The sequence below is a fragment of the Rhodnius prolixus genome, unplaced genomic scaffold (assembly GCF_049639745.1).
Source record: "Rhodnius prolixus isolate KJV_2025 unplaced genomic scaffold, Rpr scaffold_8, whole genome shotgun sequence".
Lineage (NCBI taxonomy): Eukaryota > Metazoa > Arthropoda > Insecta > Hemiptera > Reduviidae > Rhodnius > Rhodnius prolixus.
This window is the reverse complement of record NW_027411593.1, coordinates 26,922,234-26,946,620: the sequence shown is the minus strand read 5'-3', so window position 1 is coordinate 26,946,620 and position 24,387 is coordinate 26,922,234. Positions and strand designations below refer to the sequence as shown.

The 24,387-nt window shown below is 33.5% G+C and overlaps 1 protein-coding gene across 2 annotated transcripts in view; it reads left to right on the top strand.

Moving 5' to 3' along the window:
- The first annotated feature begins 356 nt into the window (after positions 1–356).
- nAChRalpha1 (nicotinic acetylcholine receptor alpha1) overlaps positions 357–24,387 on the top strand; it is a 389,306-nt gene continuing 365,275 nt past the window's right edge. For both annotated transcript variants that reach the window (XR_012456510.1, XM_074122086.1), the window contains exon 1: positions 357–476. The gene's annotated coding sequence lies outside the window, so the exon portion shown is untranslated. The remainder of the gene's footprint in view (positions 477–24,387) is intronic.

Sequence of the window (24,387 nt, the reverse complement as noted above, 5' to 3'; positions counted from 1 at the left end):
GTGATTGCCCGTCTTGTAAATAAATAAATAAATAAATAAATATGTGACTTCAACGCATCTCTTGTTTCTGCGATGTACCTCCATCAATCTTGAAGCCACTCTCTTTTTGTAAAAAGAACTAACTCTAAGCAGAGTTAGCTGTACATTTTTAATTAAAGAGCTAACAACAAATTATTATTATTTTTCCCATTTATTTTATGCAAAATTTAAAAACAATAAATGAAAATAATATTTATTTCTTAATAAATTGTTAACTTTAACTTATCCTGGATAAGTTAAACGTCTGTAACCATCTATACCTAACGTATTTTTAGGGTATGGGTGTGTGTTGTGTGTGGGTTCCGTTAGGGGCGGTATCGACAAAGGGCGTGCGACCGTCGGCCGGGGTTCAGTACTGTGCAAAGCCAGCCAAGTGTCAGACCACGGCATGAGCCTTCATACTGACGGGCGATGATCACCAATACCAATGCACCGACGTAAGTACTATATACAAACAAAAACCTTCCATCATAGTTCTACTTTTACTCAAAAAACAAACACAAGGAAGAAGTAATAAAAGTAAAAAGAATGATTGAATCAACAATTTTTCTTTTAGAAAATGGAAAATTGATACGAGATTTTGGTGGACTATTCGGAAGTTTTTCATTTAGCTGCGGTGTGAATTTTTTTTAAATTTTTGTCCCTTTTTTTTTGCGAAGTGTTGCGGGTTAGTTCGGTGAACCCTTTGGCCCTTATAAAATAATATTGAATTAGAATTAGATTTATTTACTTTAACAAAGTAAATTTTATTCTAATTTCTTTAATGATAATCCCAAGTTGCCTACCCATTAGTCACCAGCTTACAATTTAATTTACAATTAAATTTGAAAACTTAACCTCAGAAGTTATGCTTGTAAATAAATAGAAATCAATATTACATAAACATGGACTGTTTATTAAAAGAAAGCTGTGAAGTGAGTTTTCCCATTTGGAGCGGGTGTATAGACCTGGTTAGCCCCTGAAGGACCAGCTGAACTCGACCCGCAATAATCTCGCACCTCCCAGTTGTAATAATACAACCAGCATTTCAGAGTCCCAATAACAATATTACATTTTTTTGTTTTCCCACAACTCTGTAGCCTTTTATCATTTGCTTTATTTTTAATAAATATTCTTTTTTTTTTAAGTTAAATAACAGCAGCATTAACAGATCCGTTACAAAATAAGATACCAAAAATGGGATATAAATATAAATAAACTGTAATTAATATCTAAATTTTTCTTTTTTCTTTTCTTTTAAACTCAAATAATTTATTTTTATTTACGTCAGAGAGATGCGCAATGAAGATATTGCGACTATAAATTGTTCGATTTTTTTTCAACTTCATCACTCTTTACGCAATGCGCTCTTTAATTTTATTTTATTTTTTTTTAATTTCATTCATTTATTTAAATTTTCAATCGCCTCGCATAATTCGCTGTAATTATAAATTGTTGCGTGTAAATTATTTTTTACATAAACTTAAAGGTAGGAAATCTCGTTGGGATAACCTTCTTTGAAGTGCGCACAGGGGATTGGTAGTCCTTATAAGGTTTCATTTATTTATTTTATTTTTTTTTTAGATTAAATTTTAAATCATTAGGAATTTTAAATAACTAAATTCGTTATTATTTAACACTCATTTAACGTAATTAACTAAAGATTATTTTTTGAATGCAAATTATTACATTTAAATGTTTTACTGAAAAAAAGAAATTCAATTCATTCGTTTGCTTAATTAATTTCAATAAAATAGAGTCAAAATTTGAGTTTCGAGCCTCTTTATTTTCCTCCAAAGAATGATTGATATAAACATAAACACACATTCAAATGTATTTTGAGGCAGTTTTTTCTCGAATGGGTGTTAAAATATGAATAGAATTGGATTATTTTATTTTAAAAAGTTTTCAATAATAATGTGAGATTCGTAAAAAGTGGGTTACGTTAATTATCGTATTCAACTTTGCGGATTATTGAAGTGATAATATAGTTCTAATTGGTTGCTTATTATTAAACAAGTTGTTAATTTAAAAACAAAGTAATTAAATGTATATGTAAGTTATAATAGGAAAAATTGTAAGGGAAGGATAACCTTAGAGAAGGCACCCTGGACGGTTCCTGTAACTACCGCATTGGGCGGGGTCGCTCTCCTGTAACTCCTTACAATATTTTCTTAATAAGGGCTAAAAAGAAAATTTTAAAAATATTTCCATTAATTAAAAAATCAAATAAACAAAGACAATCTTTAATGACAATAGAAACTGAAATTTGAAAACATTTTAATTTTGTATTTTTTTTTTTGTTTTAAAATTAAATTAATTTCTATTAAAAGAAGAAAAATTAATTTCAAATGGTTAGTGAATTAATTTGTTATAAATATACAAATATTTGGCTAACCAGCGCGCTTCTATACTTCTATAGTGTTCTGTAGCCCGCGCGCGCGCAATTTGGGATCGATTGTTTCCACGGAAACAGGAAACGGGAACCCGCGAAAGCACTTTAAGATAAGTCTTCGCTTACTAACGTATTTACCAATGTAAACTTAGAATTTAAAAGAGCATTGAGTGTTGTGTATTTCTTTAAAAAAAAAAATAATAACCTCTATTGTTTGTCTCCCTTTGTTGCTATAAGATTGGCAGCTAAAAAATATTTTATTGTTAAGATACGGGAGTTATTAAGATAGATCATGGAAGGTTGGTGACTTTTTTGGGCAAGAAGAATTGAACTTTAAGACAATTAATTTATTAATGTTCAGGAACCAGTTTAGCGATGAACCATTCACTAACAAACAGCTGTGAATAGCTCACACAATTATTGTTGTTATTGTCATGAAGGCACATGGTTTAGGAAGATAGCTAATTAGTCGTTGCGACCCAATGGGTTTACTGAAGCAATGTTAATTACAGCTCCAACTCTAGCAGTTTCACAGATTGATTACATTTAAGAAGATGGTTTTGGAGTTAGGGCTCCCTCACCCTGGCAGTATTTCCAACACTGTGGGTTTCGCAGCTTGTCCCATTCTATTTAGATGCTGCCTTAAGAGGTAATGCTTGGTAACTTGGAGCAGTAATCTTCCTCAACTTAACTTTCATTCCTGCCTTTATAGAATTAAATTGGAGTGCCTCTTTACCGTCATAGCCTCTCCAGCAGAGTATACTTTCCTTAATCCTTATTGACCTTCACAGTCACTTTTGTGACTAGTTTCTAGGTCTTTAGGAAACCAACCATAAGGTAACCCTACTCATTGACAGGTCTGCAGGAATTTTCGTTCGCCGATAGTCAAAATCACAACGATAAAAACAAAAGCCGTACACCCAAAATAACACTTGCAACGCTGTTCTCTGTTTTCGTTAAATCTAAACTGGCGTTTCATGAGCTTTCTCAGGCTGCAAATGTCCTGTTTGTATGTCTGTGTGGTGCATCGTTTTGGAGTAGCGACCTTTTGGTTCTGGCAATTTCAGCCAAAGGCTAATGGTACTCTTCCTTCTGATTTCTAGCAGTTTTATCACCTTCTTGAGAATTTATGTGTACACTGGTGCGCGGAACTATTAGAAGAGATATTGTGAGAAATGTGATTTGTAAATGATTACGACATGATAGATGATTTACAAATTATGCGATGTTGCAAAATACAAAAAATTGCACTTACAAACTATGATTGGCCTTATATTTTAAAGAAAATTTGGAAATTTTATCTTTTATAGAAAAAGAGAAAAAAAAAACATTGTCAAAGCTGGGTGTTTTTGACAGTTTGCAGTTTTTTGACGATCAACCCTTGTCCTACCAGACAGTTTTAATTAAGGAACATACTTCTTTATATTTTATCTTATAAATACAACCTACAAACTAACTTAATTTATTTCTTAATTAAGAAAAGGAATGATTAAATATGAATTGATGATTTGTAAGCAAGAGGTAGACGTGGCTGATTGTTTGAACGGATGCTAGAAAGAAACAAAGTGATGATTGAGACGTAGCGCTGAATTTACTTAAGGGGATGATGCCAAAAAAGGTTTTTTCTTAAACCACTTCCCAATCTACCCGATGAGCTTGAAGCTTATAGCCATAACTATTTCTTACTGTGGTAAGAGCTGGTCTATCATCAGTTCTGCTTTATAAGTCTGTTCGAAAGTACAAATTGCATTGTTCCTTCTAGTTATAAACACGTTCTTTAGACAACATCTTAAATTTAAATTAAATTAAAATAAATGTGTGAGAAACATAGTAAAGTAAACATTCCGTAGTGCGAGAAATCCTAAAAGAAATCGCTTCAAAAAATTTCATATACAGGGTGTCCCAAGCTATATGGATAACGACTTTTTCTCGGAAACTAAGATAGCTAGAAAAAAACTAAAAAATACGTGTTCCCTTAGTTTTTTGTTAGAAATCCAAATTTAATTTGTAAATTTTTTTCGGTGCTTCCAGAAGCGAGATACAGGCATCAACTTCATTTTTTCAAATGGGAAGGTGCGGTTTTTATTTCAGAAATAGATTCCTCTATTTTTTTAAAGAAAAATTTACTTGAACGGTTTTTTTCTGTGAGCGATATTTTACAAGTTATGAATGAAAACATGATTCTTATAAGAAATTTCAAAATGATAATATTATAACGGTTTTTTGATTGAATAAGAAGAAAAGTACTATTTTATTATAAATTTTACTCCTCAATAATATTACAGATCATGCTCGAAATGGCCTCCACCATTAGAGATGCATAGACATGCTGTTTCCTGCCAATTGTCCCTTACTGCCAAAGAAATAGATTCGGCTTTAACCGACCTACACGTATCTATTATTCTTTGCTTTAGTTCATCTACAGATGCCAACCCGGCTTGATTCTGATGCACCTAGATTTAGAAGTAGGTGTCAAATCCGGTGAACGAGGTGGCCACTGAATCGCCTCCCGTGTCGATATAACATGCCCATCAAATTGTCTACCGAGATATCTCTTTACATTCCTGATGGTGTTATATCGACACAGGGGGCGATTCAGTGACACTTCTCTCACCGGATTTGACACCTATGAACTATTTCCTTTGGGGGGACCTGAAAAACAAGGTGATTATTCATAACTTTTTTTCTTTCTTTCCTTATTTCTGCTTATCTAAAAGCATTTCTAAATCTAGGTGCATCAGAATCAAGCCGGGTTGGCATCTGTAGATGAACTAAAGCAAAGAATAATAGATACGTGTAGGTCGGTTAAAGCCGAATCTATTTCTTTGGCAGTAAGGGACAATTGGCAGGAAACAGCATGTCTATGCATCTCTAATGGTGGAGGCCAATTCGAGCATGATCTGTAATATTATTGAGGAGTAAAATTTATAATAAAATAGTACTTTTCTTCTTATTCAATCAAAAAACCGTTATAATATCATTTTGAAATTTCTTATAAGAATCATGTTTTCATTCATAACTTCTAAAATATCGCTCACAGAAAAAAACCGTTCAAGTAAATTTTTCTTTAAAAAAATAGAGGAATCCATTTTTGAAATAAAAACCACACCTCCCCATTTGAAAAACTGAAGTAGGTGCCTGTATCTCGCTTCTGGAAGCACCGAAAAATATTTACAAATTAAATTTGGATTTCTAACAAAAAACTAAGGGAACACGTATTTTTTAGTTTTTTTCTAGCTATCTTAGTTTCCGAGAAAAAGTCGTTATCCATATAGCTTGGGACACCCTGTATTGCTTTCCTAAATTTAACTTTTTAGAATTTTATTTTACCCTAATACAAATGCCTGCTTTTTGGAATGTATTACGTTTAATAAACGTATAAATATTGCATTTAGCCTGCTGTAATGTGATTTCAGTTGGGTTTATCTTATAAGTATTACATATGATTTTCCTAAATTTGCAATTTCTAAGTAACAATTATTGCTGTACAATGTCTATTAAATCAAAACATTTATTGACAAACAAACAAAACATTATTCAATTAAATCCAGAATAACCAGCCATATTTTCATATGTATTATGATGTTATTAGAACAAATGAAATTTATTATTTGTTTTGCTTTATTCATTGTACTTCAAAAGCTAATTATCATTCCATTTAATTTTTCACTATTCCTGCTGATTGTGTCTGTAGAGGTCATTCTACAGAATTAATATTTCTATACCTTTTGTTTATTTTGTTTTTGGTGTAGAGGGGGACTAAACGATATGAGGCTAACATTCTACGTTCTTGCACTGGTATTGGTGGCAAATGCCTGCTTTTTGGAATGTATTACGTTTAATAAACGTATAAATATTGCATTTAGCCTGCTGTAATGTGATTTCAGTTGGGTTTATCTTGTGAAAAAAAGGTGTTTTAGAAATGTCTAAAGAGGTAGATAGGCTTGTCTTAATTTTAACTCATCGGCCAACTATTTTCGCGTTTTCTTTTATTATTTAGAATATTCTAGAAACCCGTTATTTGGCAATTTTATTTATTATTTTTAATTTTCCTCCTACTTAACAAGGATATTAAGAATTATTTATTACAAAATAATAATAACGTTAAAGCTGATCAAAAAAAATACACGACACCGTATATTTAGATAATGTACTATGGTTTCGCAAAAACGTTAAGAAAACGATTAGTTTAAATGCCTAAATTAAATACGCACTCATTACGGAGTAAAATGTGGTTGTAATTATAATGTAACGATATCAATTTGCTTCATGCAAAACGTGCTTTATTATTTAACAATTCTTTTTTTTTCCTTGCAAGACATTCGCCAATAATTGGAGAAAATCAGTCATTACAAGCTTATACTATTATACTAAGACTTAATTCCTATAGAAAACAAAGCTTCTCGACTTGGATGTGACAGGTTTTTAATTAACCGTTAGCTGTTTTGAGTTTCAAGTGAAGCATTTGTTTAAACTAGCAATGGAAACCATAGACAATTTTGAATGATATGCCCATGCGGAGAGCAAAATAGGTGCCCTCATTGTTTATTATTTATTATTATTATTCGTAGAAGTGTTGGTGGTAAAATTCCGTTCAAGTGGTTATTAGGTTCAAGAGTAGCACAGTTCCCCACTCATGTTTTTGGTTCTTCTAAACATAGATTTAATAAATCTACGAGATATTGCAGTATGAAACTGGATACCATCTGTAATTCTGTCCAGAGAATTGTGTAGGTTATGTATGAAGGCGTCAGTGGATGTGTGGAAAGAAGATAAAGATTGACTTTAAAAGAACTTGCTTAATAACCTGACCTGACTAAACACTCGAGGAGAGTATGTTTTGTTTCCACTCCTGTGTAGAACACCGGCGATTGGACAGTCCGCCTCACTTATCTATTACGGTGGACTTGAAAAGAGATTTACTCCTGTAACAAGACGGAAGCGATTGCTCATTGAACTTTGATCGATTGATTCCACTCGTCCTTATTCTGTGCTCTTTTGAGTTTCAAAACCATTTACATTAACTGTTTTATTTATTATTTTTGGTTTCGTATGTACATAAGTTAGAAGTGGATATTTTCTGTTTGTTTTCATTTTCTTCTGCTTATTATTATTACTTTAATGTATTAAGGCGCGTCAACATCTAAGGTTATTGGCGCCCGGAGCTTTTTTTTTCAGTGCACTGCCGGCCTCCGGACAGTGTTCTCTCCTTACAGACAACACTGTCCATTACCGGACAGTGAGCTGTAAGAAGCTCCTAATACGAGAAAATCTAAGGGTCAGCAGCTGGATTCGAACCCGGGTCCTCCGCATGGGAGTCCAGTACGCTAACCGCATAGCTAATCCGTTCCCTTATATTTTTTTTTTTTTTTGGCGCATCAACAGCTGAGGTTATTAGCGCCCGGAGCTTTTTCCAGTGCACTGCCGGCCTCCGGACAGTGTTCTCTCGTTACAGACAACACTGTCCATCACCGGACAGTGAGCTGTAAGAAGCTCCTAGGAAGAGAAAATCTAAGGGTCAGCTGCTGGATTCGAACCCGGGACCTCCGCGTGGGAGTCCAGTATGCTAACCTCATAGCTAATCCCTTCCCTTATATTATTTTTTTTTTTATGATTTAGGGCGCGTCAACATCTTAGGTTATTGGCGCCCGGAGCTTTTTTCAGTGCACTGCCGGCCTCCGGACAGTGTTCTCTCGTTACAGACAACACTGTACATCACTGGACAGTGAGCTGTAAGAAGCTCCTAGGAAGAGAAAATCTAAGGGTCAGCTGCTGGATTCGAACCCGGGACCTCCGCGTGGGAGTCCAGTATGCTAACCCCATAGCTAATCCCTTCCCTCCTTATATTATTATTATTATTATTATTATTATTATTATTATTATTATTATTATTATTATTATTATTATTTGTTTAACCATTTAAAGTATTTTAGTTCATGTAAATCTATAAACATCTTTGTAAAGTGTTTGTATATATTTTACGAAATATATTGGAATTTGTATATTTTTTTAAAATAAAGAATATAATTATTAATACATTAACCTGGCCTCTTTATTTATGTTAGGGTTTTGTACGCGAACCTGCCAATTATGTAAACATTTTTCATGATCGGAACCAAGGATTATTTATTTATTTTTAAATTAACATCCCATCTTCCTGAAATAAAGAAATAATTAGGGTAATTAATAAAATTAAACTTTAAAGTTGTTATGAAATTATAATTTAAAAAAGCCATTATAAAAAATTGTAATTTTCATTCTAATTAAAGATTGAGCTTGTCATTTCTACGCTTTTTAATTAAGCCGTACAAAAGGTCTTGTTTCTTGAATTAAAATTAAAAATTAAAAAAAAAATCGGGAAATTATCTGAACTTTTTTTATAATTAAATGCTTTTATTTTTATTTTTTTATGGTTCTTGTACAATTTTAGGCTTTATTTTACTTTTCGTTTCCACTGCTTAAAATGTGAATATTAGAATTCCTAATTAAACTTCGTTACTTAAATTAATAATTCAATTTTTGGGATTAAATAATGCTTAAATTAAATTATTAGTCGAAAATATTTTGACATTATAAACATTAAAAATCAATGTAAGTGTAATCAATAGAATAGACAAAATGAATTATTGCAATATTAAATAAATAATGTTAACTATTAGAAAAGATGAAATAAACTGCAGAATCATTGAAGAAAACTATACAGGGTGTTCAGCATAAGACTACGGTAACTTCGGGAGGCGATTCTGAGCATCATTTGCAACAAAAAATTCCATATAAACTATGGCTCGATTCGGCTCCGTTTTGTAGATATTTTTAATTTTATGTTTTTTCAAGGTGTTACTACTTTTTAGCAAAAAGTTGCCTATATTTCTCAAACAATTAAAGCTACAGCTATTTTAATAAGCTCATTAGAAAGAAGGTTAAATTTCCTTTTAAATAAGCTAATTTGTATTCCAAAATAATAATATTAAGTATTTCAAATTGTGGCCCAAACTATCTTTTCTTCTTGTTGTATTTATTTGTTTTTATAAGCCGTATTAGGATAAAACATGTCAGTTTTTAACTTGGAGATTATAGCGAGTAATAAGTTCTTGGCTTATTCATTAGCTCTCTACAATCTCCTGTGTTCGGCTTATTCATTAGCTCTTCACAACCTGTTAATTCCAAGAGTTTATTGAGTAGTTCAAAATGATGATTTATTCACATTATTTGGCATATTTCTTTAATAAACTAAAGAATAACACAGATCTAAACTCGTTAAACGAAAATCCTTTCTTTCGAAATTGGTACCTAACCCTCATTTAACCTCATGCACCATTTTCTTCTTTTTATTTTATTTTATTATTTATAATGTAAATTTTATATTTTTGAATATAGTTCTTAATTAATTAATTATTAAATTACAAGTTTGCAAAAAATCGTACTGGATTTGATGATTCTAATCAGTTATATTCTTATGGTAGGTGAATTCCTTTCATAATGCGGACGCTGTTTTGAGGCCTACTTTTTTGCAATTAATAACAGATTTCTGCATCAAATTTTAACATAACCCCAATTATTGTATACCGTTCGAAAGGTGATCGTATGTAGATGTTTTTCCTGAATAGTGCACGGTTTTTTCATATAAAATGTTTTTGGAAAAAATGAAGTCAAAGTTTTTGGAAAAAAATAGAAACTTGCTATTTCTTATGTTTGGGCCACAAGGTAAAATACTTGATATTATTATTTTGGAATACAAATTAGCTTATTTAAAAGGAAATTTAACCTTCTTTCTAATGAGCTTATTAAAATAGCTGTAGCTTTAATAGTTTGAGAAATATAGACAACGTTTTGCTAAAAAGTAGTAACACCTTGAAAAAACATAAAATTAAAAATATCTATAAAACGGAGCCGAATCGAGCCATAGTTTATATGGAATTTTTTGTTGCAAATGATGCCCAGAATCCCTCCCGAAGTTACCGTAGTCTTATGCTGAACACCCTGTATAATTTTCTATAAAGCCAGATTAATTATTATATTAATTACTATTATTAAAAACGCTTAACTACTTCATAAAATAACAATTAGTTTAATCGAAGAATGAACTTAAACCGTCGATTTTTATTTAAAAATAAAAATAAATAAATAAAATAAACAAAATCATTGATGTCTGTTGGTGTAAGCATTTTTTAAAAAGTTTTTGAATTTTTTTACCCTCATAAATTTTTTATAATTTTTTTTTTTTTAACCTGTGATTAATACAGTCGAGCCTCCCATAAAGGACACTCTCACTAGCGGCCACCTCCATTTATGGGCAGTTTTTGGATTTCCCCGTTTTTACTCCTATACACTTTCAAGAACCTCCGTCTAACGGACACTCTACATAACGACCGTGGACATTGATTTTGGGGAACGGATTATATGTTTCACCTCCCACCAATGACCACCTTATTATTAAAAGTTGGTTTGACGCGGTGATAAAAAGAATTATCCCCTCTCAAGTTTTTTTTTTTTTTTTTTTTCTGGTTTTCCCTAAAGTTTCCCATATAAGCTCCATACAACTTGTACCATTTTAATCATTTTTCAATATAACTTTGGACGAACAATATTATTTTTTCCGATATATCTCTCAAACGAAAGTGGTTAACTCTAGAAGAGAAAATAAATATGTTGGGAGATTTTGCAAAAACCAAATCGAGCCATCGTCAACTTGCCGAAAGTTATAAATTATTGTTGTTATGAATAAATGTGATGATTATTATAAAAATTATTAATTAAGTCAATAATATGTAGTTTTTTGATAATTTTTTTGGATAATTAAGAAAAATTTGATGCATATCATATAGCTAAATAATTATGCAATTATGTACGTAAATCTATTAATAATAAACAATTTTTAAATAGATGTTTGGAAAAAAAACCCATATATTTTCATTATGAAACTTGCCTCCCTCCTTCTAACGGCCACCTCCAAATAGCGGCCACTTTGCTTTCCCCCGCCAGTGTCCGTTATGGAGAGGCTCGACTGTAGTTTGTTTATTATAGATAAATAGATATTACATTCAATCTAAGTTCAATGGTTTGCTACTTGAACAAATATTTTGTAGATGAAAACGGCCAGCATAAGGGTCTGTGACATCTAATAAAATCTAAAAAATTGTGAAGGAAAAGTTAATGCAGTAAAATTACTTAAATAATGTCAATGAAGTATTAATGAAATGTTGGGCACTTGCTGATTTGTGTACCTTTTGGCGTTTAATCAACCCTTATACTTACTTTTTAAACTGTAAGTTTTTGTTAAGGAGATACATATATATACGAGTATATATAGACCAATGTCGCATATTCACGAAACAATTGAGGTCGTAGGTCGTAGTTCAATAAAACCCATCTTTGACAACACTCTACCTTTTCATTAACGTGAATTCCTTACCTAGAAAAAGTTCACTACTTTTCTTTATGGTCTGATTCATTAACTCTTCTTCTGAATTTCTTCAACAACTGAGATGAGGGCCCTCAAGACAGGCTGAATATCTGAGAAAATTCTTATTTCACTGCTAATCACTATATCAAACTGTTCATCTATTTTATTACTAGCAGCATGCAGCACTCTAGAGTGGCCGTGACCTCTGCTTGAAAAACAGAAGTCAGACGCCCCAACAATGTTGTGATAAAGCCTCTGTATCCGCCTCTGTACGAATCTTCCACACTATTGACACAGAGCTCCCTAAATTAACTTCACAGTCTTTTTACAATCTTTCCAGCTCCAGTTGATGATCCAAAAAGAAACCATAAGCCCAACATACTTTATAAATGTCTCCGCTAGAGTTATTTTGGCAGCATTTCTTCTAATTCCCACTCTCTGCCAGAGATTAGCAACAAAGTTTGATAGAATCCCCTCCTGAGCTTCGCCACCTCGTCTGTCTACTTACATTATCTTGGTTTCCTTAGTGTCTCGGAACCCAGAAGAAGAAGCTCACTACTTTCTTTCAACCTGGTTTGGTTGAGTCTTCTACTAAATTTCATTACCATTTCTTGAAACTAGTAACCTGTTGTAGCTATCACCAGGGAGTAACGCTCAAAGAACAAGATGACTTCTGGCCGAAAAAAACAGTTGTCAATTCTCTTAAGTACGAGGTGTGTTCAAAAAATAAGGTGAATTTTCATTTTTCTTAAAAAATATTTATTTATTCATCGATTTTTATTTTGTCTCCTTCAAAGTAGTCCCCCTCAGATATAATACATATGTGCCAGCGTTTTTTCCAATCCTCGGAACAGTTCTGATATGCACTTTTTGGTATGTCCTTGAGCTCTCTCAGCGATTCGGTTTTTATCTCCTCAATCGTCGCAAATCTCCGTCCTTTCATGGGTCTCTTCAATCATGGGAACAGGAAAAAGTCGCAGGGCGCCAAATCTGGTGAATACGGTGGCTGAGACATGATAATGTCATTCAACAATTTTGGAACGAACTTCGCTACTACACGCTTCATGCCCAAAATTTCCGAAAAAATTGCAGGACATGTGCCAACCGATATGCCGACAACCTCAGCAACTTCTCTAATTGTGATTCGACGATTCTTCTCAACATTTTCAACGGTTGTTGATGTGCTGGGGCGTCCAGGGCGAGCGTCGTCATTCACATCTTCTCGACCTTCTGTGAAAAGCTTGTACCACTTGTAAACATTTTTTTGACACAGAGTACTCTCACCGTACGCCACTCTCAACATTTCAAGTGTTTTTGAGCACTTAATTCCATTTTTTACACAAAATTTGATTCAAATTCGTTGATCCATTTTTTTCGACAGAAGAAAATCGCCGAACTCGCAAAACACTTGTCTTATTTATGCCTCTAGCATACAAACTAAACATGCTATATAGCTACAACTTTGAAAATATGTTCGAGACAAGTGTACCAACATAAAAAAAAAAGACAATCGAAATTCGAATGTACGTAGCCCGCGAAATTTGAAAATTCACCTTATTTTTTGAACATACCTCGTATAATACGCAACATTAACTTTTCTTGAATATATAGGTTTCGTGACCGTAAATTGTTAAACTAAGGATTCAAGATTGGCGAGCAATCGGTCAAATAAAAAACAAACTCGTCTTTTTGCCAACGTTTCGACAAATATATTGTCTTCTTCAGGGCCTGGATATTACAAATACAAAACAATTTACAGAGTCAGTAACATAGAAAATCAGTAATACAAAAATAAACAGTAAAATAAATTATTTATAATTATTGAAACTTACGTGGCTATGCGCGTTGGTTGAGTTACAGAAACTAAGAGCCAGAACTGGAGAAGCAGGTATATATACAGGGTGTTCATTTTAAGACGGCTCAAATGCATTTCATGCTTAAACGGTTAATCTGAGCAAAAAATGGTAGAGGAAAAATTTGTTGCCCGTCACCTCTAGTTTCAGAATATGTGACTTGATTTTTAGATTCCTGCCTGCATACGCGGCTGACGCGCGACCAAAAGTGAGGGTTTGCAGTTGACCCCCATTTTCATATACACAGTTTTAAAGAGTACAAAAAGTAATGAAAGAAACCGGAAACCGCAATTCGATATCTTCAAAATTAAAGGTGCTAGGCTATTTCAAAATCTGGTATTTTTAATCATATTTCAATTTTTTAACTTGTTATCAAAGAGGAAGAAGAGCACGCGATAGATCATTTTTATGTATTTTTTCATCCCCTTTCTACTAAAAATATTGCCAAGGCAGTAAAGCTAGTATTTTTCTTAATATCGGGAAATAAGTCGTTTTCCGAGTGATTTTTCTAAGAAAAATCAAATGTTAAGAGCTTTAGATGTTCTCAAACATACTCAAAATGGCTAAAAAATAATTTTACATCTGTTACAAACAAGAAGGTTTAATAATTATTTGATAATTTTGGGAGAGTTGCGTTTAATTACCAAAAAAATTGGAAACCTACTGCCACATATTTAAGTGATCAATATCTTTCATGTAAAGGATCAAACTTATACCTTAATTTGTCAAATAATGCACTTTACTCAACTTGTGAAGCATGTACTGTGCCTTTAAAGGTGCCTCTTCAGATACAGAGAGCAGTTGATAACCTCCTGGCAAACCTGGCTTGCGAGTCTGAGGAGGCACCTTTCAAGACACAGTTCATGCTGTAAAAGTGCATTTTTTGATAAATTAAGGAATAAATTTGATCCTTTACATGAAAGATATTGATCTCTCAAATATGTGGCAGGAGGTTTCCAATTTTTTTGGTAATTAAACGCAACTCTCCCAAAATTACCAAATAATTATTAAACCTTCTTGTTTGTAACAGATGTAAAATTATTTTTTAGCCATTTTGAGTATGTTTGAGAACATCTAAAGCTCTTAACATTTGATTTTTCTTAGAAAAATCACTCGGAAAACGACTTATTTCCCGATATTAAGAAAAATACTAGCTTTACGGCCTTGGCAATATTTTTAGTAGAAAGGGGATGAAAAAATACATAAAAATGACCTATCGCTTGCTCTTCTTTCTCTTTGATAACAAGTTAAAAAAATTGAAATATGATTAAAAATACCAGATTTTGAAATGGCCTAGCACCTTTAATTTTGAAAATATCGAATTGCGGTTTCCGGTTTCTTTCATTACTTTTTATACTCTTTAAAACTGTGTATATGAAAATGGGGGTCAACTGCAAACCCTCACTTTTGGTCGCGCGTCAGCCGCGTATGCGGACAGGAATCTAAAATCAAGTCACATATTCTGAAACTAGAGGTGACAGGCAACAAATTTTTCCTCTACCATTTTTCGCTCAGTACAAACGTTTAAGCATGAAATGCATTTGAGCCGTCTTAAAATGAACACCCTGTATATACAGATATAGCGGGACTTACACGGGAATTTTGGTAATTACAATGGGACAGATACAATAGACTAATAACAATGTTCAATTTTGACAATAAAATAGATATTGGGAAATTTCTTTTAATACAAAAACCGTTAAAAACAAAACACAGGAAAAACCAAATAACCCTTATGCACTAAATAACAAATAACCAAAAAATTTGAAGTAAATTTAAAAAACCAGCAATAATTTAGGTACAAAATTTGGATATCTATTTATTTTTTAATGATAAAATTGTAGCAGTTGGCCAAATTCGACGTGTCTGTCCTAAAGTTACCTGTGTTGGTCTGTTTTACTATGTGGCACATTTCAAGAAAATTCCGTTTGTACTGGCTTTTTTCCCTATCGAGTACTGTCACATTAATAATAATAATAATAATAATAATAGTAATAATAAGGGAAGGGATTAGCTATGCGGTTAGCATACTGGACTCCCACGCGGAGGTCCCGGGTTCGAATCCAGCAGCTGACCCTTAGATTTTCTCTTCCTAGGAGCTTCTTACAGCTCACTGTCCGGTGATGGACAGTGTTGTCTGTAACGAGAGAACACTGTCCGGAGGCCGGCAGTGCACTGGAAAAAGCTCCGGGCGCTAATAACCTCAGCTGTTGATGCGCAAAAAAAAAAAAATAGTAATAATAATAATAATAATAATAATAGCCTTTATTACCAATACAAATTGCACACAAGCATATAATTAATTCCACATTTTAAATTAATTTAAATAAATACACAAACAGAAAAATGAAATTCAAAAAGTAATGTTATATAAAACGAAAGATTTTGCTTGAAATAAACTTAAAATAAGAATAACTAAAATAACTTTTCATCTGAAATTTTTACTGAATATAAGATTGAATTTAAAAATTAAAAATAATTGAAAAGAATAAGCACAAAATAATATTGGTAACTAGGCCCACTGTCACATTCTGGAAGTCAAAATTGTGTTTATTTTCAATGTGGTGTCTAAGTAGCGCGGTGGAATAGTCGTCTTTTTTTGCCTTACAATCATACTGATGCTGGTATACCCTTGCCTTGAGATACTGACTTGTCTGGCCTATATAACAACTGTCACAGTCCTGGCGATTTATTTTGTAAATTATGTTGGATAGTTTGTCTGTTTGAATTTTGCTCTTTGTTAATAACAAAGCTTTTTTAATTAACTTTTCCTAATATTAAATATGTAAGCAAAATTTGAAAAGCGGAGTTCTGACGATTTTATTCCGTAGAAATTTCTAAATTTCAATAAAATTTAATTTCATATGTAACTACTCAGGAAAATACAAATAAACTGTGAATGTTTCAAGCATGTAACTTTCTTTCTTCAGTGAGTGAAATTTCACTTCTGGTGAATACAGTACTTGTAATTTTTTTATTTTTAAATCTTTTATTGTAATTTACCACTGCAACAGTTGTTGCAACAAGCAAATATGGTGAAAGAGAAAAGAAATAGAAGAAAATCATGAGTGGAGAAGGCACCCAGTGGTGTCACTCCAATAACGTGCTTTGCTCTCACGATAAGAGTAGATCACGAGGCCATCTTCTCTTCAATCTCCTTAGAGGATTACCTGGTAATGTGGAGGAAGATAGGTGTTCTATGAGAGGGTTAGGATGAGCTGCAGTAGAGGAGTGAAATTTGAAGAAACAAGTGTTAGCAAGATCTGTAATGAAAGGTATTTTGAGGTCATTATGGATAGTGTGAGGTTAGATACCTACTCGTAGAACGGAGCGTTAAGAAGTTTTCGAAGTATTTTTGACTGTAATGCCTGAAGGTGTAGTGAGTTGGAACGCTTAGTCGATGCCGCATGACCAAATAGGTCGCAGTAACAGTAGATATAAGAGTCTTTTGTTATATAGATTAAGTTTCGAACGTTTGACAAGTAGTCTGGCGAGAAGTTTGTAGCGTTGGTTAATTTCTTGTAATTTCAGTCTAGTTTGGGGATTCCACGTCAACCGTTTGTCTAGGTGCAGTCCAAGGTAGGGTACATTGTCCACAGTTGGTATAGGAGTTTGGTTCAAGATGATGGGAGGTAGGATTTTCCGTCTGAGAGTAAATACTATAATATTTGACTTCGTAACGTTGGTTTTGATTCTCCATTTGAAAAGCCAAATCCTATAAGTGGTTGTAGAGTTCGTGTAGCGATAAGAGGATCGGAATGAGGAGATAAGATTGCAGTATCGTCAGCAAAGGTAGAAAGAATGGTATTTGGATGTTGAGGTATGTCTGCTGTATATAAAGAATAAAGAAGAGGACCTAGGACACTGCCCTGAGGAACACCAGCTCTGGCTAGATGGACATCAGAGTCTGCTGCTCCACAGTTGACTCTGAAATATCGATCTTTTAGGTAAGATTTGAGGATGAGGACTTGTAATTTAAAAGTATAATTCTTTGCTGTCTTAAAAAAATTAAAAATATTAATATTAGCATATTATATATTAAAGTATTAATGAAGGTAGGTTATTAGTAAGGTTTAGTAAGAATATAGTTTCACTTGCTTTTAGAATAGAGCTATTTGTTTGTTCAGAGTAGCATTAAATAATCTGACCCACATAAAGCGAACTGGGCGGGCTATGAAGCGAGCTATCTCCAGCTGCCCGGGGAGTACATCCAACCTCAATCCTTATATATTAGTCCCAAATATAGTATCCATTCCCTCTAGTCCAGTTTTCTTGGCTCAAGTTATCCTTTCAAGCTTTTACTCTTAAGCAAAACTATTTCTAGTAACTCGCTAGTAAAGAATCTTTGCGTTTTCTTCACTTTCAGTATTGTTATAGAAAAAGTTCTGCAATTTTTCATTTAATTTTTGAAAAGAAATTTCTTACAAATTTTTTTGGGCCAATTTGATGGAAGAAGATTGTTTGTTACATTTAAGAATGTTGAGATTTAAAAATTCTATTTAACGGAAATACACTAAGTGCATTGTACCGTCTAAAAAAAGTAAGTTATAAGCTTCAAACGTTCACACTTTATTTACATTAACCTAATTAGATGTTAAGGGAAAAGAGAGAGATTTTTTTTTTTTTCTAAAAGCGCGCGGAGCTTTTTCTAAACAATAACCAGAGCGACCTCCTTACAGTTGTTTCTTCTGTTACAGACAACAATGGTCTATCAGCAGACGTTGAGCTGTATGAAGCTCCTAGGAAGAGAATATCCTCTCAGATTTCTAAGGGCTAACAGCTGGATTCGAACCCGTGATCTTCGCGTTGGAATCCAGTATTCGCTAACCACTTAGCTATTCCTTTACCTCTAAAATTGTAATTATTTCACATACTCCTGGGGACGCGTTTTTCTATTCTTGAAACGTAGTATGTATGCCTTAAGTTATGTTTGAAAGAATAATTCTTCCTAATCGTATCTTTTTTTAAGAACAGTTCTTAATTTCTAGGTAACTATTGCATTTACCGATTCGCAATGTTTCCATTGAATGAATGAATTTGATTGGCTATTTAAGTGCTTAAAGTTATTACGAGCGGTTAATATTTATATATAAAAATTTTCATGAATAAAAATTACAAAATGGCTAGTACATTTTAAATAAAATTTAGATTTCGAATGATTAAATTGAGCTGACTTTCCATTAAGTTGAGCGATAGAAGATTTACTCTAATTTTTTTACATTTTATTAGTAATATTTACAACTATAATAAATGTAGTAACAACTAAATTTGATCTTATTGGTTCTGTTCACATGTTATATCTGATTGGAACTCCTATTGCAATCATTTTGTTAATTAGGATTGAGATATCGACATTATTGTATGCGTTAGTTAGGTCGACATTCGCCTCTATTATGTGCTTATTTTCAGAAAAACAATTATGAATGTCTGAGACAAAGGTGGCTAATGCAACTGCTTCTTTCTGTAGCCATGCTGATATTGTGGGACTTTTTTTATTCTTTTCTGCCCACCATTCTAGTCTAGTTCTAATCAGGCGTTCGAATGTCTTTTCAACACTGGAAGATAAGCAATAGATCGGGTAGGAGTCAGGTATGGAAGGGTTCAGTAACGGAACCACTATTCACTAGTCTTGTGTCCAAACCTCAGAGAATCCTCTAACCTGAATCCGACAGGTTGACCATCATGGTGATGTAGATATTGTCAATACCTGGAGAGGTGTTTGAATTAGTTTTGAGAGAAATACTTAATTCGTCAAAAGAAAAGGGATGATTAAATCGATCGGATAAAGACTTGTAATGTCATGTACGAGCCACTTCCGCTTCTAGCGATAAGGATGATTGTCTGGAAGGTGAACATAGAAGAGCTGTTGGACAACATTGAAGTGAGAGAGGCTTTATTCTCTATCCTTGTTCTCGGGGAGCGAAATTGTTAGGGGCAGGGGTAGATGAATATTATCAAATTAGCTGGCCGGAGGTTTCTTATTCACTTGAAGCTTATATCTAGAAGCAAGCTCCATTGCTCTATTCCAGTGGCTCACCGCGACAGGTCCAATCCTGCCTTATCAGCAAGCTCACACATAGACGTCAGTACATCCATCAACGGAGAGCTCCAGCAGGTTAGCTGGAGCGGAGAAAAACTGGATTCCGACTTCCAAGCAAGATCTTGTGGGATTGGGTAAGGCTGATCCTCTCATAGCCAAAATTGGATATGTCAGCAACTCGCTCTCCAATTTAACAACCACACATTCACAGATCTCATTGAATCCTACTTTTCTACAAAAACATTTCATGAAATAAGTGCTCGCTCTTCATGATAAGATGTGGGATGAATGTTCTAGAAAGTCAAGCAAGATGGACATTTCAGTCCGAGCTTTATTTTCAAACTCCTGCGAGTTAGTATTTGCTGACTAGGAGGGCGCTTTGTATCCTGTCTTGAGAGAGGAGAGGTATTTATGCACAAGAGAGGGCTTATCACACTCTACCGGAACTCCTCTCTTCTTGGGAATTTCCCATAGACCCAATAGTTAAAGGGTTCAATGAGGATGGAGAGCTTGTAGGCGGTGATATTTGCGTAGCGAGACTTTATTAGATCGGTGACAAAACGGATGTGAAGTTCAGTGGTGAATAGTAAGGTTAGAGATGAAGTATGGTGCATTAAGGATTAAAGATTTTAGACTGTAGTGTCTGTATGCGTTTGGAGTTAGAAGATTTGGTTGAGCCCCAACTTCTGCTCCGTATGTCCATATGGGTCTTAAAAGAATCTCAAGATTTGATCTGCGGTCAAGTAGTCTGCGGAAAGTAGTTTAAAACGTCTATTCACGACTTGTCGTTTCCGTCCTCTATCCGGGTTCCAGGTTAGTCTCTTGTCAATATACAGTCAGTCTTAGGTATCGAACTAAACTACGTCTGCTGGAAGAATACTAACGCCGTTCAGCTGAAATTGTCGTCATTCAGAGGTTTACTTTTAAATTTTGATTTTGCTTTTAAAATTTTATTAAATTCTAATGAATTATTACATGATAAAGAAGCAACAACTGGAATGGAAGGATTTTGCGCAATTCTCAATTCAGCAAGACATAGTTAGGTTTATAGTAAGGTGGAGTAGTTAGGGTTTCGGGTTAGCTGTGGCAGTAGCTTCTGTCTTGTTTAATTAAGCGTTCATGGCTCAGCACTTGCTAATCTAAATAGCTGTGGTTTTGTTCGGAATAAGGCGTCAGGAATTTATCCAACTTATCCTCTTTAAATACTATCTAGGCTTAATATTTTAAATATTTTATATCCTAAAAGTATTATTAGTTTGAATGTTCAATACAAATATTGACAGATGATTAAATCATCGATTATTGATTCCAATTATTACATTTACTGAGAGGAATCGTGTCAAAATTTTGATTTTGAGTTAGTGAAAAGAAGCATCACTTTTGCATCTCCAGGGTAATATAATAAATTAGGATTAATCAGACAAATACACTAGGATGCGAAAACATTACAATCCTGTCCAATGGGGATCAAATAATTTCGCACTTCGACACTGACTAATCGCAAGACTACGTATTGTAATCCGACCAGAAAGGCTAGAATTTTTAATGTTAAGTACTAACTAGGCCGAGGATTTGTAAGTTAAACTTCTTGAACCAATTTACCCCTATCTTTTCTGCAGAAGTACGCTGATTTAAACCGTCCTTGTCAATCACAGCTCCTTATCGGCTAGAAAAAGAAGGTAACACAACTGTAGGACAAGTCCCTCACATTTTAAATTCACTAATTTGTTCACCTGCATCAATCAAAGTAATGACTATTCTTTCAGGATAGCTGTACGTTCAACTACCACATTCAGGTGTCCGTGGGTAGAGGCGACTAGCAAACATACTTTACTATTAAATTTTCATTTTAACTATTAAATAAAATCCAAGGCCTAGACCGGGGGAATCGAACCCAGTACCAGCACAGCACATATTAGCTTTGCGGACCACGCCTCAAACCGCTCGGCTACGTTAGCGCCTGCCTGCATCAGTAATTACAATTTTATTGAACACACCTGATACCATTATCTGTGACAAATGAACTGAAATGCATTTGTTTCAGTAACAAATTTTATTTGTTAGTTACCTTCCTATAAAATGAAGAAGGTTATCTTCCTTCCATAGGGTTACATCCTATCGATTCAAACGCAATACCCAAAACAATATTAATGAATGTAGAATGTTGTAATGATATGGCGACAGTGGACTAAGTTTGAGAGGTCTGTGATAGATTATCTTCCTGGGCCGTTTTCTGCGATGGCTTTCTTGCCCATGTTATCTGTCTCTGGGGGAGGATTTCCTTTACCGAAGATCCGTCTTTCTATACCATTAAGCCGAGGTGTTTATTGAAATAAATTTTATAAAAGGAAAGAAGAAAACCTTCAATTTTTCCTTGTTTTGTTTTCTACTTGGCGCTTGACTTCCCTTTTAATCTCATTTATTCATTTTATAACAATTTTGGTTTTTATTTTTTTTTTCTGTAGATGTTCTTTTATTCAAAAGAATTCTCTTCTTTAAAATAAGCGAGGCGGCATTTTCTGTTGATCATTATTTTAACATTAATGACATCATTGTTTTATTCACATTCAAGTCATTCTTTTGTTACACTCTTATTTTATACAAATACGTCATTAAATACGTAAAAGAGTGTAAAATTGAATGAAATTACTCAACGTCTCTAATAAAATGCAGACTTCGGAGAAAGTCTACAATTCCTGTGCAGTGATGGTACCACTGCAGCAGATCGTGAACAGTTTACATTTTGAAAATAGGCAGTTCAACCGAACGCGGAAGATTTCGTAACCTTGCAAGATCTTTAAAGGTTATTTCAAACTAACTCCCTTTAATTTCAGGTAAGGAAAGCGTCCTGGTATGGCTGCTAGGGAGTCAATCACCAATAACGCATTCTCCTAAAGTTTTCAGCTTCTTGTAATCATGGGTAACATGGAAGGCGTGGATTTCACCTCAAAGTTATCGCAGGTCCAGGCGGATGGACAATGCTAGCTTGGTAAACACTGCGAATAAATATCCATGGCCATCAGCTGACCCACAATGGTATATGCGTAGCCAGTCATTTTTTTGGATAAATTGCTTCTAGCATCGCTAAGTTTACTTGTAACCACTGTCTGCTTTTACCTTCGAAGCCAGACAGTATCTTAAGCATTGCTTTGGCCAACATCACGTTTCTTAAGATAGATTCCTCCTGGTAACAACGTCAATACCATACAATTGCCCCAATTTTAGTACACCTACTGTAACACTGAAACCCAATTTTTTTCACCAATCGGAACCAATCATACTTTCAATATTACGCATCATTCATAAGCACACTCCAACCAAGTGCATAGAGATCATTTACAAAAAAGTTTTGTTACTGTTAGTGGAACTATACTTTTTGGTGGCCACTTAATATGGAAAAGCAAGGCGCCACCTCGGTGCCGAGCGGTTAGAGGCGAGAGCTGTAAAGCTTGTATTGGGTATTGGGTTCGATTCCCGGTCTTTTAGGCCTTGGATTTTATTTATTGGTTAATAAAAGAAATTTACAGTAAAGTATGTTTGTTAGTCGTCTCCGTCCACGACACCTTGGTAGTTGGACGTTAAGCTCCGCCTGAAAAAATAGGCGATTACTTTACTTTACTATATTGAAAAGCAAAATTATTACTTCTTAATCATTAAGAGAAAATGTACATTGAATACGTTAAAGCACTGAATACTTGTTTTTCAAAGTCACTTGCGATTTGTAAGTTATTGATAGATTACCGATTAATTCGGTGTACTATTAAAGAAAAAAAATAATGTTTATGTTCTGTCGCTATTTAATATTAAAGAAGTTCAAAATGACTTTGCCAAAGGTTATGTTTTAGCTTTCAGAGGCAACGTCATAATGGCGACTGTACACGTCATAGATTTCAGCGTTTCCACAAATCTCAACTTTGTCAGGATTAATTGCCTAAACATTCTCTAACTACTGTATAAGAAGAAGGTCAAAGCTATAATATAGTATGTTGAATGAATGAATTTCCATCATATTTTATCAACTTTTTTGCCTAAGATTTTATTATGTCGGACATTAATTACTACGCCAAATCGAAAACAAACCATTTTCTTTTAAGTTCTACGAATGATAAAACACTGCTTTTGAGGATTTTTATGTATTTACTTTATGTTGATGCAAAAAATGGCACACAACTGTTGTTTCCACTCCGTGTTTACTTAAATGTATTGATAACTTAAAACGTTTGGTAAAAATTCTACGTTACCGTAGAAGGATAGTTATTTATTTTACTGTCGAAGGAGATCTACTTAATCATTATTAAAATTAATAATCAATTTTAATTTAACGTAATAACCCATTTATAATCTAAATATTGCAATATATTCTCATGAAAGGTTTTAACTTTGGTAATTTTAGAGAACTATAATTAGCCATAATAGATATTTTAGTTATATTCATTATTGTGCATGATAAACGTATCACAAATTTAAGTTAAATTTTCCAATAATTCTGATAAAATATAAGAAGTGGTGTTTTAATTATAGAACACGGAGTTTTTTTTTAAGTACTTTGAAACGAACTAATCATTAAAAATTTTAATGAAACAATGGAATATTGAAATACTTTCATACTAAATAAATTTGAATTTTTTAATTAAATATTCAAAATGAATTTGAATATTAAAATTTCTAGAAATATGTT